At 52.8% G+C, this 19,101-nt stretch overlaps 1 non-coding gene across 1 annotated transcript; it reads left to right on the top strand.

Annotated features, from left to right (window-relative positions):
• The first annotated feature begins 13,809 nt into the window (after positions 1-13,809).
• On the top strand, positions 13,810-13,882 carry TRNAF-GAA. Its single transcript has one exon. It is a non-coding gene; the product is annotated as a tRNA-Phe (tRNA).
• The last annotated feature ends 5,219 nt before the right edge of the window (positions 13,883-19,101 follow it).

Genomic DNA, 19,101 nt, shown 5'->3' with positions numbered 1-19,101 from the left:
CTCGACCGATCCTCGACCTGCGAGAACTCAACAAATTCATGATAAAGCTCAAGTTCGCATGGTATCCTTGGGACCATCATCCCATCCCTGGATCCGGGAGACTGGTATGCGCCCTCGATATGAAGGATGTGTATTTCCATATCGCCATTTACCCGCCGCACAGACAGTTTCTCCATTTTGTGGTCAACCAACAGCACTTCGGTTCACGGTGCTTCCCGGTCTTTCTACGGCCCCGAGTCTTCACCAAATGTATGGCCGTTGTAGCTGCCTCCCTCCGCCGTCGTCGAATACACGTCTACCCGTACCTCGACGATTGGCTCATTCGAGGGACTTCCCAGGTGCAAGTATCACAGCACCTGTGTGTCGTCAAAGACCTCTTTGGGAGGCTCGGCCTCATGATCAATGTAGAAAAGTCTACCTGACTCCAACGCAGAGAATAGACTTTACTGGAGCAGTTCTGGACTCCAATCTGGCCAGGGCCTGCCTTCCTCTGCCACGTTTTCAGTCAATGTCTTCGATCATTCGAAGTTTTCAATCCTTCCGACAACGTCGATGCGCACCTGCCTCGGTCTATTAGGTCACATGGCGTCCTGCACCTTTGTGACCAAGTGCGTGAGACTGCGACCGGTGCTTCAAACCTGGCTTGCTTCTCTATACCATCCACACAGAGACAATATAGATTCGGTGATCACTATCCTCAGGACGGTTCTCGACTCCCTCACTTGGTGGCTGGACCTCACTGTAGTTTGCGCAGGGATGCCGTTCCACCCTCCTCAACCCTCGGTGGCACTAACCACAGACCCATCATCTCTGGGTTGGGGTGCCCACCTCAGGAACCTTCACACTCAAGGCCTCTGGTTGCCCCAGGAGCTGACCCTGCATATCAATGTGCAGGAGCTGAGGGCAGTCCGTCTAGCATGCCAGGTGTTTCGGGTCCATCTCCAAGGCCACTGTGTATCTGTGTTCTGAACAACACGACGACCATGTATTACATAAACAAGCAGGGCGGGCGTGCTACTCCCTACTTTGCCAAGCCACTCACCTGTGGAACTTTTGCATAGCCCACTCTATCGATTTGGTAGCGTCTTTTCTCCCAGGAGTCCAGAACACTCTGGCAGATCGCCTCAGCAGATCTTTCCTGTCTCACGAATGGTCGATCCGTCCTGACATCATCCATTCCGTTTTCCGGAGGTGGGGCTTTACCTGCATAGACCTCTTTGCCTCCCGAGAGAACAGGAAATGCCAGGTGTTCTGCTCCTACCAAGGACGCTCCCCAGGCTCCCTCTCAGACGCATTCCTCCTCCCGTGGACAAGGCACCTATTTTATGCCTTTCCGCCGTTTCCCCTTGTTCACAGAGTCCTTCTCAAGCTCCGCAGCGACAGAGCCAACCTGATCCTCATTGCTCCAGCATGGCCGAGGCAGCACTGGTACACCCTGTTGTTCGACCTCTCAGTGGCGGATCCGATTCCCCTGCCACTGTGGCCGGACCTCATAACACAGGACTTTGGCAGGCTTCACCACCCAGACCTGCAGTCCCTTCATCTCACTGCATGGCTCCTGCGTGGTGGAACCAATCCGAGCTCTGCTGCTCTGCTTCGGTACAACAGGTCCTCTTGGGAAGTAGGATGTCTTCCACCAGGACGACTTATCTCGCCAAGTCGAGCGTTTCTCGCACTGGTGCGATCAGAGTAACTTGGTCCCAGGACAGGTTTCCATCCCTACTATCCTGGATTGTCTCTGGTCTCTCAAAGAGCAGGGCCTGGCGGTCTCTTCTATAAAGGTTAATCTGGCAGCTATTTCCGCCTTCCACCCAGGTGAAAGTGACTGTTCAATTTTCTCTCACCCCATGGTTTCCAGGTTCCTTAAGGGACTGGAACAGTTGTACCCCAAGTCCATCACCCAGCCCCGCCTGTGATCTAAACCTGGTGTTGACCAAGCTTATGGGGGCCCCCTTCGAGCCTATGGCCACATGTTCCCTGCTGTACCTTTCCTGGAAGAAGGTCGCTATCACCTCGGCGCTATCACCTCGGCGGCGAGTTTGAGCTTCGTGCCTTGACGGCTGATCCCCTTATACGTCTTCCATAAGGACAAGGTACACCTGCGGCCACACCTCTTTCCTCCCTAAGGTGGTGTCTGCTTTTCATGTCAATCAAGACATCTTCATCCCAGTTTTTCCCCAAAGCCGCACTCATCGCGCGGGAATAACAACTACATACTTTGGATGTCCGTAGGGCTCTCGCCTTTTATATAGAAGAACAAAACCCTTCCGGCATTCACCTCAGCTCTTTGTAGCGGTGGCAGACCGCATGAAGGGCATGCCAGTCTCGTCCCAACGGATCTCATCTTGGGTAACATCCTGCATCCGATCGTGCTACGAACTGGCTCACGTTCCCGCTGGACATCTCACTGCCCATTCTCTGTGGCGCAGGCCTCTTCTGCCGCCTTCCTGGCTCATGTCCCCATCCAGGAAATATGTAGGGCGGCTACTTGGTCATCGATTCACACCTTTGCCTCACACTCGCATTGGTCCAACAATCCAGAGACGATGCAGCCTTTGGCTCAGCAGTTTTGCATTCTGCGACGTCTCACTCCGACCCCACCGCCTAGGTAAGGCTTGGGAATCACCTAACTGGAATGGATATGAGCAAGCACTCGAAGAAGAAAAGACGGTAACTCACCCTTGTAACTGTTGTTCATCGAGATGTGTTGGTCATATCCATTCCAAACACCCTCCTTCCCCACTGTCGGAGTAGCCGGCAAGAAGAAACTGAGGAGCGGATGGGTCGGCAGGGGTATATATCCGGCGCTATAGCGGCGCCACTCCAGGGGGCGCCCAGCTGACCCACCGAGTGTTGCTAGGGTAAAAATCTTCTGACGAACGTGCACGCGCGGCGCGCACACCTAACTGGAATGGATATGAGCAACACATCTCAAAGAAGAACAGTTACAACGGTGAGTAACCGTCCTTTTTTGGGAGCAGGAAGAACTGGGCTCGCAGGCGCAGGGAGCTCTACTGGAGTGAGGGCTAATGGACAGGCACAGGGAAAGGAAACCAAAGCGTTTTCTACAGCAGCATGGCTCAAGGGCATTCGCCAGTATGGACTATATTGTCTTCTTCGCTTCCCTGTGCTAATCTAAGGACTTTCCAATGCTGCGTTTCAGTTGACTAAAGCCTGGTCTACACTAGGCGTTTAAACCGGTTTTAGGAGCGTAAAACCGATTTAACACCACAACCGTCCACACTAGGAGGCACCATATATCGATTTTAATGGCTCTTTAAACCGGTTTCTGTACTCCTCCCTAACGAGAGGAGTAATGCTAGTATCGGTATTAACATATCGGATTAGGGGTAGTGTGGGCGCTGATCGGCTGTATTGGCCTCCGAGCTATCCACAGTGCAGCAGTGACCGCTCTGGACTGCAATCTGAACTCGGATGCAGTGGTCAGGTAGACAGGAAAAGCCCCGCGAACTTTTGAATATTTCCTGTTTGCCCAGCGTGGAGCTCTGATCAGCACGGGTGGCAATGCAGTCCGAAATCAAAATAAAGAAAGAGCTCCAGCACGGACCATGCGGATGTGATCGCTGTAAGGGCAGGCAAATCCGTTCTATCAGCGCTCCGTTACAGAAGATGAAATTCAGAATCCTTTTTTAAAAATCTCCAGACAGACGCCATAGCAGGGAAACAGCGCACTGCAGCGTGACAAGCGTAACGGAAAGCCAAAGAATAAAATGGGCGCTCATGGACTGGAGGACTGAAGCTATCCCACAGTTCCTGCAGCCTCCGAAAAGTATTTGCATTCTTGGCTGAGCTCCAAATGCTTCTAGGGTCAAACACAGTGTCGCGGTGGGTCAGGGCATAGCTTGGCAATCTACTCACCCCCCCCCCACCCCCAGAAGCGAAAGGGAAAACAATCCTCTGACTCTTTTACATGTCACCCTATCTTTACTGAATGCTGCAGATAGACACGATGCTGCAGCCGTCAACACCAACATCCTCACTCCCCTGCCATGGGTGGCTGCTGGTACAAAGGACTGGTAACCGTCCTCGTCATCAGCTTATTGGCACATGGGGCAGTAACCATGCTGACTAGCATCCGTCAGGTCGATCAAGGGCACCTGGCCATAATTTTTTATGGTGGATGGTGCAGTATGGCTGGTAACCATCGTCATCATAGCAACAGGGGGCTGAGCTCCATCAGCCCCACCCTTCATGTGTAAAGAACAGATTCAGTTGCCCCTGGACTAGCAGAGGATGCTGGGCTTCTCTCCTACACACTGCTTAATGTCCTGTCTGGACTATCGTAGCAGCTGGAGGCTGCCTTCCACTCATTTCTCACTAACAAGTCACCATGTCTTTTTATTCCTGCATTCTTTATTACTTCATCACACAAGTGGGGGGACAATGCTACGGTAGCCCAGAAAGGCTGGGGGAAGAACGGAATCAACAGGTGGGGTTGTTACAGGAGCACCACCTGTGAATAGCATACATATCTTATTTTCTTCAGGATCTGACACAGAGCTGCTTTGCTCTCTGTTTCTATGATACAGTTGTTATCTAGTACACTTGCCTATATTCTAGGCAGGACTGATTCTATTTTTAGATACCAAAAGGAGGATTGACTCAGGAGTCATTCCCAATTTTGTTTTTAAGCCCCTGGCTAAGAGCAGCCAGGGCACTTATGTTTTAACAGCAAATGGTACAAAAGGACTGGTAGCCATGATCATCTTAGTTCCAATTTATGGAAGGGTTTGGATGGTGAAGTATGGCTGGTAACCATCTCTGCTGTCATGCAAAAGCAAAAGCATGCTTCTGTGTAGCGCTGCTGAATCGCCTCTGTGAGCGGCATCTAGTACACATACGGTGAGAGTCACAAAGGCAAAACAAGCTCCATGATTGCCATGCTATGGCATCTGCCAGGGCAATCCAGGGAAAAAGGCGCGAAATGCTTGTCTGCTGTTGCTTTCCCAGAGGAAGGGTGACTGGCGACATCTACCCAGAACCACCCGCGACAATGATTTTTGCCCCATCAGGCACTGGGATCTCAACCCGGAAGTTCCAAGGGGCGGGGGAGGCTGCGGGAACTATGGGATAGCTAGGGAATAGCTACCCACAGTGCAACGCTCCAGAAGCCGACGCTAGCCTCGGACCGCGGACGCACACCACCGAATTAATGGGCTTAGTGTGGCCGCGCGCAATCGATTTTATAAAATCTGTTTTACAAAACCGGTTTATGCAAATTCGGAATAGTCCCGTAGTGTAGACGTACCCTAATAAACCCTGCTATGTTTTAAAGTATGCCCAGTGTCACAGCAAAAACTTGCTCTGTGCATTGACTGAGGAACTGTCACTGAACAGAATTCAGTTCTTAGACTGATGTAGATGCTTTCGTTCCCCACCCAGACGCATCGACACCTTGCAAACTCTGTGGGGTCTCGATCCAAGATCCGCAGGAAAAACCCCACCCCAGGCCACGTCCGTTGACCAGAGCAAGCACTGCCCTGAAACTCCCCCCTTTGGTTCAGCTTTCATCTCCCCCTCCACTTCGGGTTCTGGGTCCCTCATCTGCCACTGTGGCACTTGCCACCTCGCTGACAGCACATTCCTATGCCACGTGACCAAGCTCACCGCCAAGTTAAGGACTCGGAAGCATTTTAATAGCGGTTTTGGACCGTCAGTATTGCAGCAGCATCCACAAGAATTTTCAAACTGAACAGGAGTGTCGTTCAGCTGGAACTGCTGGCAGAGTTCACAGGTTGAAGTAGGATTGTTGAAGCCAGAGGCTCAGTTTCAGGTGTTGAAGCTACATGGCCTGTCCTTGTGGAAGAGTGGGACCCCTTGGGGGTCTAGTGCACTCAAGGGGCACCTCCCAAGGACGGTTTAAAAGCCAGGGCATTGCAGAGATCCTATGGATCCATGACAGTGCCAGAGGTTCAGCCTTTTGGGGAAAAGATATCAAACAAGAAAAGGATCTAAATGCATATTTACCATTGCTTCCTGTCAGTCCTCAGGGGAATCCCTGATCAGTTCCAGTGTGTATTAAAACCGTCCTCTAAGGCTCACCTCTTGGTTATCAGGTCATGTCAGTTTTGTTACAGGGCTTTCCCTTCACCCTCCCACTTCCCTGGTTCTTGTCACGCAGACAGGAAGCAGCAACAGACCAGAAGTCCGAAGCGCAGACAATGCCATGTTTATTGGGGTTAATTTCCAAGCAATCATATTCCGAAGCCCTTCACACCAGTCGGGCTTATCTCTTAGTCTGTTCCCCAGTGCTCTGTTCCCAGCTTTGATGGTGCAAAGCGTTTACCCCGTGTCCCCCTTACCCGCTCTGACACTGCAGAGTGTTTACCCCGTGTCCCCATTACCAGTTCTGACACCGCAGAGCGTTTACCCCGTGTCCCCCTTACCCGCTCTGACACCGTAGAGCATTTTCCCCATGTCCCCATTACCAGTTCTGACACCGCAGAGCCTTGCCTGTGTCCCTGTTCCCTGTTCCTGTTCACCCTCCTGTTTGACTCAGTTTATATAGTAATACGCTCAGCTACACCTTTGCTTAACCAATCATTGTACTGAAATGTAACTAACCAATCCTAACACACTGAAACATAATTCTCTAACCAATTGTATCCCACTACCCTAATAAACTTACATCTAGCAAAATTAATTATACAGCAGATAGAAACAATTAGAGAACCAGACTGATTAACAATGTAAAAGTGGTGGCCATAAAGATAGAACAATACAGAAATGAGGGTTTCACAACCACAAGCATTGATAAGGGATTTCTTGACAGACAGGCTGCTGTCAAACTAAGTTTTCTTTAACCATCTTAAGATCTGTTTCTTTATCTGGTGGTGATGGGCACTATCAGGACAGGATCATCTTCCTAACAGCCCAATAGCACCTTATTTCAGTGTGACTGGTTTGGGATGTGAGGATGTGACCCTTCGCTTCCCAGCTTATGGCTGCCCCTGCTGCTTAGCCAAAGGCCTTAGCCTAAGAACAAGGCCTCAGACAGTCACAGTAAGAGAAGGCCCTTACAAATACACACAGTGATTTTGATTCTTTGTTTTCATACTCCTGTAAGTAGCTAAGAGATAAAAATACACCTAAATTCTTAAACTATAGGCTTTACAGGCAGGCCTGAATATCTCTATTCTAACAGTGGGGTCTACCCCTTCCCCCATTCTGTGTCTGTCTTGTCTCTTCAGATTGTAAATTCTTCAGGGCATGGCCCAGCTACTATTCTCTGTTGTACTTTGCTTAGCACAATGGGGACCCACTGTTAGTTGGTCCTTAGGCACTAAGGTAATGAATATGATTTATTATAATAACTCTCCTGCCACTTTCAGCCAAGGAAGCTGGCCTTGGGATGTTACTTCTTTAAAATGAGCGGGGGGTTAAAACCATGGACTATTCTTTGTGACAAGTATCCCACAAATTCCACTGACCTCCCTCGTTTTCTTTGCCTGCAGTAGGGTTTCCAAATTCCAAACCTGATGTGATCTCCCAGCTGGAACGAGGGGAAGAGCCGTGGGTCCCAGACCTCCAGGGCTCTGAGAAAGAAGTGCTTCCAAGAGCTGCCTTCACAGGTGAGGAATTGGTTAAACCAACTCAACAACTGTGTGGGAATGCAGGAAACATTTGGGATGCCCTACAAAGACCCTGTGAGCTCTCCAAGTTCAGGATTGTTCCCTGCAGATGTGGAATCATTATGGCAGATGTCACTCATGGCTTCCCTCCTATTCTGACTGACAACTAGCAGCAGATCCCTCCCCGATCTCGCTTTCCCCCAAGTGTTCTCGTGAGATGCAGACCAAAACTGATCCCTTCCTCTCTCCTCTGTGGAAGGGTTTGGGGAAAATCAGCACCTGATAGGTTTGATCTCTCCCACACTTATTTTGGATTGTTCATCCCTTTTACCATTCCTCTCTCTGAGATTTTCTTTCTTTCCGGTACAGGGAGTGACCTGTGTCTGGATTCTCTCTGTCTCCCATCAGGTGATGGGATGGTGAGTGAGAATGAGGAGGAGAAACCCCAGCAGGAAGATGCTGAGCAAGGAGAACCACATGGAACTTTATCAGGAAGATCCAAAGGGAATGTTTCTGGGAGTTGTGCAGTCCCAGAAAAAACAAAAGCCTGTGAGACCCAGCAGAGGCCAGAGGAAAACTTTAGTAGCCACTCAGACCTTATAACAAGCGACAGAATCAACTTGGAAGAGACACGCTACATATGCCATGAGTGCGGGAAAAGCTTCAATTGGAGCTCTGCCCTTATCAGACATCAGAGAATCCACACAGGGGAGACGCCCTACACGTGCTCTGAGTGCAGGAAAAGTTTCGGGCGGAGCTCACACCTTATTACACATCAGAGAATCCACACAGGGGAGACGCCCTACACGTGCGCTGAGTGCGGGAAAAGCTTCAATCAGAGCTCAATCCTTATTAGACATCAGAAAATTCACACGAGAGAGAACTGTAATAAATCCCTTGACTAGGGCTGGGCAACATTTAAAAAAAAATCACATTTCCTAATTCCCACATAGTGATTTTTGCACCATCTTCACCGTGGTCTCTCAGCTCCCCCAGATCAGTTACCTGCTTCTGCAGTCCTGTGATCTTTTCTATCAACTCCTTTCCTTTTGGGCCAGGAATGTTCATCAGCTCCTGGAGGTTTGATCCCAACAAGCTACACTGAGGCAAAAAGTATCTGTGCCTTCCATCCACTAGGGCTGTGCATGGCGTTGGCTGCTCAAGTTAATGATCTTGATGTAAAAAGACAATTATAGTTGTAGAACAGATGCCCAGGTGCAGGGGTTGGCATTAGCTTTCCCCTTGACCTGACCTAAACTCCATCACTTTTCCTAGTCTAAACAAACCCTGAGCATCAAGGTTATACTGTTCCCCCATTTCAAAGCCATTGTTAGTCATCGAGTTCCCCTTTTGGAAATAAATTGTTTCATTCCCAGTTGCTCTGATGTTGCTTCAAGTTGTGCTGGAGAGCAGATATTTTTGCTACCATTTTTCTCACTTAAAATATATTGAACTATAACAAAGAGCAGGAACAGGGCAGGGATAGGAAAAATTGTCATTTCACCCTCTGTAAAAACGGAAAATCAGAGGGATTCCCAACGAGAGGCGTACAGCTTTCTGCCCCGGGGCTACAGCGCCACGGTACCAGTGTAGACACCCTGGTCGATTACAGTGCTGTGATTGGCCTCCAGGAGGTGTCCCACAATCCCTGTTCTCGCCTCTCTGGTCTTTGGTTTGAACTGTACTGCACTTCCTCAGGTGACCAACCGTGAACCCCACCCCTTAAATTCCTTGGGAATTTTGAAAGTCCCACTTCAACAGAGACTAATTATGGTTACAGACCCATCCTGAAATTAGAGCAGGATATTGTAAAGCCTTATCTCACAGTAAAGTAACACAATTCAAACCTGTCGGCACAGAGGAGAAAGCACTCCTTCAGTTCACATTTATTGCTACTGATCTCACTGACAAACTTCCTTTTCTCAGTGCTGCTCCAGGTGTTTTCCCTCTGTTTCCTTCCAGCTGTGGTTACGGGACTGCAGCAGCTCCTCAGGGCCAGCTTTGCTCTTTCACTTACATCCTTCACTTGTTTGGACAGAGCTGTGTCTTCCCCCAGTTTAATTCACATCTGAGAGCTCAGGTACCAGCAGATCATTACAAAGGCTAAATTCCCATCACCACCAGTGGGAGGTTATCCTGGGCTGCCAGGGCTGCAAGATTTAGCCCATGGTCAGTCAAGGTGCTACAGCAGCTGCACTCTTACATTGTGAGTCCTGCAGCTTCATACCAAACTGCTCTGCCATAGTCTGCAGGGGGCCTGACTTGCTGAGAATCTGGCAGAAGAGAGACCTCTGCTGCCTTGCACAACAGCCTGGGGAAATACACGAGGGGAAGTGCTTTCCTCTCTCCTCCTGACACCGGGTAACATTTCTGTCTGTCCTCGAGATCCTGCCACAGGGACAGGCTTGAGGATGCAAATGACATGTTAAGGCTTCGTTGGTTTGCACGTTCCTTTACTCCTTCAATAGTGATAAGGGTGCGTGAGCGTGAAATAATCCTGCTCTGATTTTCACACCGGAGGCAATTTTCAGGGTCGCAATAAAAAAAAATTTCTTTCTAACCTGAGCAGGTTGAATCGAGTCGTTGCGAGATGATAAATCTAGAGCCCCAGGCTGACTTTCCTTCATCACATGTTTTTAGAATAGATCACATTCACGGGGTGGGGCTCCTGCTAGGACGTGTCTGTCCAGTGGCAGCACCCACTGCACATTCCCCACTTACAAACTCATCTTCAGTATATCGGCCACTGAACCTAGCAAGGGGGGAGGGTCCCAGTGGTCAGGCTCCAGCCCCTGGATCCCGAGCCTGGCAAGCCCGAGTCAGCCGGCCTGGGCCAGCTGTGGGGTTTAATTGCGCTGCAGACATACACGGGTGTCACAATCCCAGCTTTCTCCTCAGGGAATCAAGCCCTCGTCCCCCCCGTGACAGGCAGGGAGAGTCACCACTGTACTCGTGAGCTCGGAACTGACACTGCCCCTGCACAGGGACCCAGGGGAGCGGCTCAGGCAGCTCCTTGGCCAGCTGTGGCTGGCAGGAGACCCAGCGAGGCAGGAGCTGCTCTGGGTTCTGTGCAGGGGAGAGTAACTGGGAGAAGGGGGGAGTTTGTCTCTGATTCACAGGGAGCTTTGCCAGAGTGGAGCCTGTAGGTCACATGCTGGGGGGCTGTGACGGGCACACAGGCTCCGTGCTCTGGAACAGCTCTTGAGTCAAACCCAGGCAGGAGCCTCCTCAGTGTGACACCCCCAGGGGACGCCCTCACTGGGGGAAGCCTCCTTGGCTTCAGCCCCTCCTGGGACTGACCTTGGACCTTTCAGCCCCCCTGTTCCACACCAGGAGCTTCCTGCAGTGAGTCCACCTGAATCGGACACCTCGGAAAGCCTCACCCCCCTCCCTCGAAGGGGAGTCCTGCACCCCAACTTCCACAGTCCCCAGTGCCTCTCAGCCAGCGCTGTACAACAGAAGGTTCGTTAGGGGTCTGGGATCCAGCCTGGGAAAGTTCTGTGTTCGCACAGGAAGCAGGAAGATTCAGCAACGTCCATCTTGGGGAGACCCCGAACTCAGAGCCTGGGCTCTCCCGTCGAGTCCCCAACCCAGCAGACTCCTTGCTCCCAACAGCCCGACTCAGCCAGGCCCTTTGCCCCTCGTCTGTCCTTTGTCCTGTTTCCCTGGCAACCTGCTCACCTGGCCTCCAGCTCGTTCTCCGACTCCTCCCGGCCAGCTGGCATCTTGCAGCAGGTGCGCCCTGGCCATCGGTTGCTAGGAGACAGAATTTGTGGCCATTGTCTGGGCCCAGGCAGCCAGACAGCAGCCACACCTGCCCTTTGCGGGTCTCTGCCAAGGTTTAACCCCCTTGTCCCACCACCGACAGCCGTGGTCCCAAAACACTTCAGGGTCATGCCCCCCACCCCGTCCATGCTTCCCCCGAGTCTGGCTGGGAGTGGGGCCGCAGCTAAGGGGGAAGGGACACAGACAGGGGTAAGGGGGCTGAGGCAGGGGCCAGAGCTGGGGCTGGAGCCAAGAGTGGAGCTGGGTGGCTCCCCCTCCCCGCCCCATGGGGGCTGGCCCAGGCCCAGCTGCATCCCCCTGAATGTTACTCCATTCCCCCTGGCAGGGTGCACCCCACATTTTGGACCTTTAACCTAGATAATCGTGCAACAAATAGGGGAAACTGAGGTACACACAAGATGCAAACAAAACATCCAGAAAATTCCCACTTCGTCAAAGGGGTGTCAGTGGGGTCAGAGCTGGGCAGCAGCACAGGAAAGTGGGGAGGTTAAACTGCAAAACATCCCCCTGTGTTCCCGCAAAAGCCTCTCGTTTATCCCCTAACCCCCTCCCCATTAAAATCTCCACCCCTGCCCTGGCACACAGAGACCCCCTCACTCCAATGCAGATTTTTAACTTTTCTTACTTGTCCTTGGCCTTCCACAAACATTGTTCCCATCAAAATGACCCAGGGCTTTTACAACGAGAATGAGAAAACAAACTAAATCAAACCCAAAGAAACCGCTATCGACCTCCCCACCACACACACTTTGGGTCTGAATTTTTCTACTGAAATGTTGAGGCAATAAAACTCTCACTGCTCTTGTCCAGAAACAAACCTAACCCCTCCATGCAGTACCTGGGGCATCTATGTCTGACCCACCAAGGCTTCAGCTCCTTTGGGGAGATTTCCAGCTGCCCAGTCCTGCTGCTATTCCAGGGGAGCAATTCCTGGCTCCTGTCAGCATTTATCTCAGCCCCGTTCTGGGCATCACAGGTTTCTCTGGAAAAGGGCAGCGAGTGGTTCTAGGGTCCAGTGATCCTCCTCCAAATCGAGCTAGAACCTGGGACTCCTTCCCCTTCCCCAGGCTGTGGGCGGGGAGGCATTTCACAGAGCTCTCGGAGCTATAGCCCGTGGCTAAGGAGAGAGAAAAAGCCTCCTATCCCCCTCTGTTCTGGGGGCTGGGTTTCCTCCTGAAGCCTCTGCCCCCCACTTTGTGCCCATGGCTCATCCTTGACCCTTGCTGCTGCTCCTTGCTATAGACTGTGAAAGGAGCGGAGGCAGCGCAGGAGCCTTCTGGGGACGCAGATCTGAGGCTTTGGGAGAGACACATTGTCTGAGACATCAGAGCGCTGCAAACCCTGCAGCCACCCCCTCAATCCGGGGCCTGTTCCAGCCCTGAGTCTGGGCTGCCGCGATCCCTCCCCCAGAGCAGGGCGCCCACAGATTACAGCCTGGAAATAGGCGTGTGAGACTAACTCCTGCTTTCCCTGACAGGGCCTCCCCTAGACCAAGTAGCGTCCCAGGCAAGACGTGTCTTCGGAACCAGGGCCGGCTCCAGACCCCAGCGGGCCAAGCAGGCGCGTGGGGCGGCATTGTTGGGGCAGGGCGGCATTTGGCTCCGGCGGACCTTCCGCAGTCATGCCGGCGGGAGGTCTACCGGAGCCCGGGAGGAGGAGCGGACCTGCCACACGCATCACTGCGGAGGGTCCCCTCTTCCCGCGGCTCCGCTTGAGCTCCCGCAGGCATGACTGCGGTGGGCGCGCTGGTCCCGTGGCTCGGACGGATGCTCTACGGCCGCGAACCAGCGCACCCGCCGCAGACACTTCTGCCCGGCTGCGGGACCGGGAAGGGCGGCGCGCGCCGCCCTGCTTGGGGCACCGTAATTTATAGAGCTGCCCCTGTTCGGAACCCCCCAGCCCCGCTCCATATGTTAAACCATTGAATACCTTATTTTTATTGCATTTGTAGCTCATTTCATTATTTTGATGCACAATCTGGATGCATGATTTTCTCTATCATATTAGACAATAAATGTTCATGCTAGGATGTGTAAATCTGTATTTATTCATGCCATATATAAGCAAATGAAAAAAATCATTTCTTCTAAGCATATAGAAACTTTTAATTTTGACAGTAACTGAAATGTACTAACATCTAGAAATGGAGCCCTCACCAGCACAGGGTGGGCCGGTATTAAATAGTGGTACAGTTGGAGACAGACAGCATTAGGATGTTAACCCCAGGCCCGTTGTTCAAAGGTCACTTCTCTCGCCTTTCCCCCATGAACTGAAGCGCAGCATTTGAGAGATCCAGAGACTAGTTAATGACGTTTCCAAGGGCTAAAATAGCAAGTGATGTCCATCTTGCATTGGCCATTGTTGACTGGAGAGATGGTTTATGGAGAATAAACTTCAAGGTGAAGCAGCAGCCCAAAGGGCCCCTGCAAGTGCTGAAGTAGCTCAGTTGGGAGAGCATTAAACTGAAGATCTAAAGGTCCCTGGTTCAATCCCAGGCTTCAGCAGACTGTTTCATCCCTCTTCATGCAGCAGTGGGCTCTTTCCTGGAAGCACAGCACTGCCTTTACTCAATGCAAGGCCCTCATTTTGGGCTTCACTGCAGGAAAAGACAGCATTGGCTTCTGCACCCAGTTGGCTCACGGACCTTTCTTTCTTCTCTTGCTGCTTCTCAGCAAGGGAAGAAAAAGCTCCCTTCAAGCTAGAGTCACAAAGGTGATGTAAGGACGACTTCCTGATCCCTGGCTCCAGTCCTCTGTTCTTCCAGCTGACCCATCAGAGAGCTGCTGCCAGTTTCTCCAGGTTCGCCCACCAGTGTGTGCCAGGGTGAGCACCACCAAAGTGCAGGGAATTTGAGGGCGGGGCAGGGCAGTGCACTGTAATGGAGTTTCTGTAGTGTAGTGGTTCTCACATTTGCCTAACCTGCATTAAGCCGGCTAGGCAGAACTGACACCAACTTGTCTGGGATGTTCCCCAGAAGCAGAGCACAAGTTTGAAATACGGGCAGCATAGAACCAATATTCATAATGTCAACTACAAAATGATACACATCTAGAGATAGCATCATTATAATCAGCCAATCAGAACCTCTCCATAGACCCCCTTACACAATAACCTTTCTACAATATTGGCTGTAAATATAGAACAGTGGTCGCAACGGTGATCTATAAAGTTACAGATTATGTCAATAGCGTCACAGGAGGTGACACGGCATCAGTGAGACTGATACTGGAATACTGCCTCCAGTTTTGGTGTCCTCATTTGAAAAAGATGTTGTGAAATTAGAGTTTGGGGCAGCAAAGAGCCACCAAATGTTCTGAGGGCTGGAGAAAAATGCCTTCTAGTGAGCTATTGAAAGAGCTCAACCTGTTTAGCTTATCAAAAGAAGCTTGAAAGGTGACTTCATTGAAGTGTTGAAGTGCCTTAATGGAGAGAAAAGATTGGATATTAAAGGACTCTTTAAAATAGCAGAGAAAGGAATAACAAGACCCAACGGCTGGAAGGTGAAAAGAGACAAATTCATATTACAACTAAGGCACAAATATTCAACAGCGAGGATGATTCACCACAGGAACAAGCTACCAAGGAAAGTGGCTGATTCTCCATCTCCTGATGTCATTTCATGAAGACTAGATGCCTTTCTGGAATGTGTTTGCCCCCAAAGTAGCTCTTGTGTTTACAGGAGGCCTGTGATATGCAGGGGGTCAGATTAGATTCTCTAATGGTCTCATCTGGCCATAAACTGGCCATAAACTGAGTGTAGCATTGGGAGCAGCGTCTGATGTTTCCCTGTCTAGCCGGCTTGCTGCCTAGAACGAACGCTCCTGGAGTGGGGTGATCCACAGGGAGTAGCTCAAACCTCCAAAGGGCCTGGCCAGGGGCAGGACATTAGCCCAGCAAGGAGGGTGTGGCAGTGACATCACAAGGCCTTTGGCAGGACCTCAGCCTATTGGTCCAAGGTGGTGGGAGGTGGTGACCTCACAGAGAGATGCTGACATCAGCCAGGCAGGACAGGGCGAGGGCCAGGGGAACCTCAGAGACCCCTGTGGCTTTGCTCCAGCAAGTCGCCTTCTCCAGGTCTCTCTCTGAGGACTGAGAGAGTATTCGGGTTCACGGACGTGAGCGCCAGGAGGAACCTCTTTCGATTTTTCTCCTTCCCTTTTAGTGATTTTACTGGAAAACAGCCATCCCTGTTTAGAAGGTAAGAGCCTCCTGGAGGTTTGAAACCTGTTCAGTCTGATCCAGCTGCTGAGAGTTGAATTCTAGGCATGGAAAACACGAGCTTAAGGAGGCAGAATTTTATTGCGCACCTGGGATTTTGTCCCTTAGAATCACTGGGGACATTAGGGTTTGTCCTTTTTGTTTCACCTTTTCCTCCTTCCCTCCCTCCCTCCTTTCTCTTCGTGTCTTGCTTCTTTTGTCCTTTCTCCTGTTCTTCCAATACTGGGAGAGAGAGTGGGGGTGTGTGTTGTGGGGGAGGGCTCTGCAGCTCCCACTGTGGGAGCTCCACCCAAAAATATGGGGCTGAAATAGTGCTCGGGCAGTGATCCCATCAGTGACCTGGGCCATCCTTTGGGCTCTCTGGTGAGAACCCTCAGCCTCCCGTCCTCAGTCTCTACCCTGATTGGCTGAGCAGGGGGTTATTGATAAGGAGGAGACTCAGGTCCTTGTTCTCTTTTAAGACCAAGTAAATAAGTCAGAACCAGTTCTATGTTTGATGAATTTTGCTGCTTCTGGGCCAAAGCTTTCTATTCCTTGGGCACACTTGTTCCCCATTCACAGCGCCACCCCCCTCTCCATTTACAGCAAGGTGCAGCATGAGGTTTCAGCTACCATACTCCCTCCCCCTCCCTTTCCTGTTGATAGCAGCCAAGGGAATGCTGGGAAATGTAGTTCTTTCCCTGCTCCAGGGCTGGCTCTATAGGCAGGAGCTAACCAGGAACTACAGCTCCCAGGGCTCCTGTTGGTTATCAGCTCCCAGGCTGGATCCCTGCCAGCTGCTGCCCCTGTAAATGGGCTGCTCCAAGCACCTGCTTGCTTTGCTGGTGCCTATAGCTGCCCTTGCATCCACCCATCCTGCACCCCCACCCTGTGCCCCAGCCCGGAGCCTGCACCCAGCACCCAAGCTGCATTCCAGAGCCTGTACCCAACTCCATCCCAGACCCCGATCTCTCAACCATCTTATACTTCAAACCACTGCCCCAACCAGGGCCTGCACCCCAGACGTCCTCCCCCCACCCAAACTCCCTTGCAGAGCCTTAGGCAGGTGGGGGGCAGAGTTCGCGGGGGGGCAGGCTCTGAGTGTTCTGGGCACCACCAAAATTTCTACAAACCTGCTGACCCAGATACTTGGAGGAGGGGTGAGGAGGCGAATGGCGAGTCGGATGGAGGGGAGCATCCATTTTCAGTATTTTAATTTTTGGTACTGCAGTGATTGACTGCTGTGTGCATTAATATAGTGACCCCTGGGTCTTTGAATGAGGCTTTATACCGGGGGAGGAGGGAGTGAGGAGGTAAGTGGCGAGTCGGTGGATGGAGAGGGGCAAATCTCCCAGATTCAAAATCTGGGACAGTGGCTGTTGGTCCTTTTTGCTGCTTTTCTCTGGGCTGGGGGTTGTCCCAGTGCTGCACAGAGGGGGTTCCCACAGGAAGGTGCTTGCTCCTAATCCCCGAGGCCGTCAGTGTGTCGGCTCTTCTCTAGCCAGCCCACTTGCCAAGTCTGATTGTCCCTGGTCTGGCTCCCAGCCCCTCTCCAAGGGTTGCAGCTGTCTGGAGGTGCTGCCTTCCACACCTTCCTCAGTCCCACCTCATTCAGGGGGTTGGACTAGATACCTCCTGAGGTCCCTTCCAACCCTGAGATTCTATGATTCTATGATTCACTCAACAGGCGATGGATTACCAAGTGGGAGGAAGATCTTATTCTACTTCTAGCAAAAGACATTTTCTGTTACCTTAATTACACCACCTTAGGGGCCCCCATAACATATTACCAAGGTTCAATACAAAGTCATAGACAAGTTATACAAAAATGCATAATGCAGAGATTTATCTACAACCGCAGTGAGTGACTGCTGTGTGCAGTGATATAGTGACCCCTGGGTCTCTGAATGAGGCTTTATACTGGGGGGGGGTGAGGGGGCAAGTGGGGAGCAGGTGGGCGGCAGGTGGGCAAGTGGCAGGTGGGCACAGAGGTGAGCAGTGAGCCAGCAGGGGCTCTAGGGGCGGGCATGGGGTTTCTGGCAGGGGAGGGAGGAGCTGGAAGGAGGCGCGTGGTGGGTGGGGACTGACTAGCAGGAGATGCAGCAGGCCAGTGGGGGCTAGGGGTGAAGGGGTGTGACGGTGAGATCTGGTCACCCCTATGGGGCCGTTTCTTCTCCCTCCCCAAACCTTCCTTTTCGGCCCACAGCTGTTTTGGTGGCGCGGTGCTGAGAGCGGTTTATTTCTGCAGGGTGGGCGGCGCTGCTGGGGTTGTTTCCACAGGGATGGGTGGCGCTGGGGTGTTTCAGCACAGCAGGGGGCACAATTTTATATTCTTGCCTTGGGTGTAAAAATAGCTAGTTATGGCTCTGGGACCCCATATTGCGCTAGCTGCTGTACAATCCCTGGCCAACACTGGGACACCCAGGGGGTTCCCCTCAATTTCCCTGAGCCTCTGCTGCCCAACTGCTTCTGACTCCATCTGGATCACCCCTCCCCCCCCCCGCAAAAAACCCACCTTTCCAAACAGTCCTTCTTTCCCTGCCCCCTGATTCTGCTTTCACACCCTGGGCCCATCTCCTCTCTTCATCCCTCCCCTCCCCCCCAGGTGAGCAGAGATGGCGGCAACTTCAGCCACTGGAGCCAGCCCCAGCGAGCGCTGCAGCCTGCCCGGGTGTTTGCAGACACAGGAAGGACCAGCTGGGGCGGTGGGTGCTGGGACGAACGAGGCAGGAGAACAAATCCCAGAGACCCAACACCGGGCAGCTCCTGGGGCAGGGCTCTGACACTGCCCGGGGTGGGGCAGCTCCTGGGGCAGGGCTCTGGCACAGCCAGGGGCAGGGCAGCTCCTGGGGCGGGGCTCTGGCACAGCCCGGGGCAGGGCAGCTCCTGGGGCAGGGCTCTGGCACAGCCCGGGGCAGGGCAGCTCCTGAGGGCGGGGCTCTGGCACAGGCCAGGGGCAGGGCAGCTCCTGGGGCGGGGCTCTGGCACATTGTGACGCAGGGCCCGGGCTCAGCAGCTGCTCCTGGTGGCCACGTGCTGCCAGCAGCGCTGGAGCCGCCCGGGCCGGAGCGGAGCCGCTGTTCTCAGCTGCAGCAGGAGCTGCCCCGGCCCCGCTGGGCTCAGGTGGGGACAGAGCCTGGGGCCCAGGACTCCCCTGGGTGCGGCTGGCGGGGCGGGACAGGAGAGGCTGGAGCTGCAGGCGGGGAAGGGCGGGGGCAGGCGGGGTTGATCGGTCTCTGGGCCCCAGGAGCCCCAGGGCAGAGTGTGTGTGTGAGTGTCCCGGGCCCAGGCGTGCGCAGGGGAGCCCCGGCACCCCAATGCCTGAGCCCCGGCTGGGAGGCTGCTCCCCCTCCCGTGGGGTTCCGGGGAGGAGGCTGCGGCGGCTGCAGGCGGGTGCTCAGCCCCCGGACTGACTCGCTGCCGGCAGCTTGTGGCGCCTCCTCCGCGGAGCTTTTCCCCGGGGCGGCCTGGGCGCAGCTGCGATCAGCTGTTTGCTGGGCAGGCTCCGCTCCGCTGCTTCCTCCCC

This window comes from Mauremys reevesii, linkage group 14, assembly GCF_016161935.1.
Source record: "Mauremys reevesii isolate NIE-2019 linkage group 14, ASM1616193v1, whole genome shotgun sequence".
NCBI lineage: Eukaryota > Metazoa > Chordata > Testudines > Geoemydidae > Mauremys > Mauremys reevesii.
The sequence above is the reverse complement of the archived record's forward strand: the minus strand, read 5'-3'. Positions and strand labels throughout refer to the sequence as shown.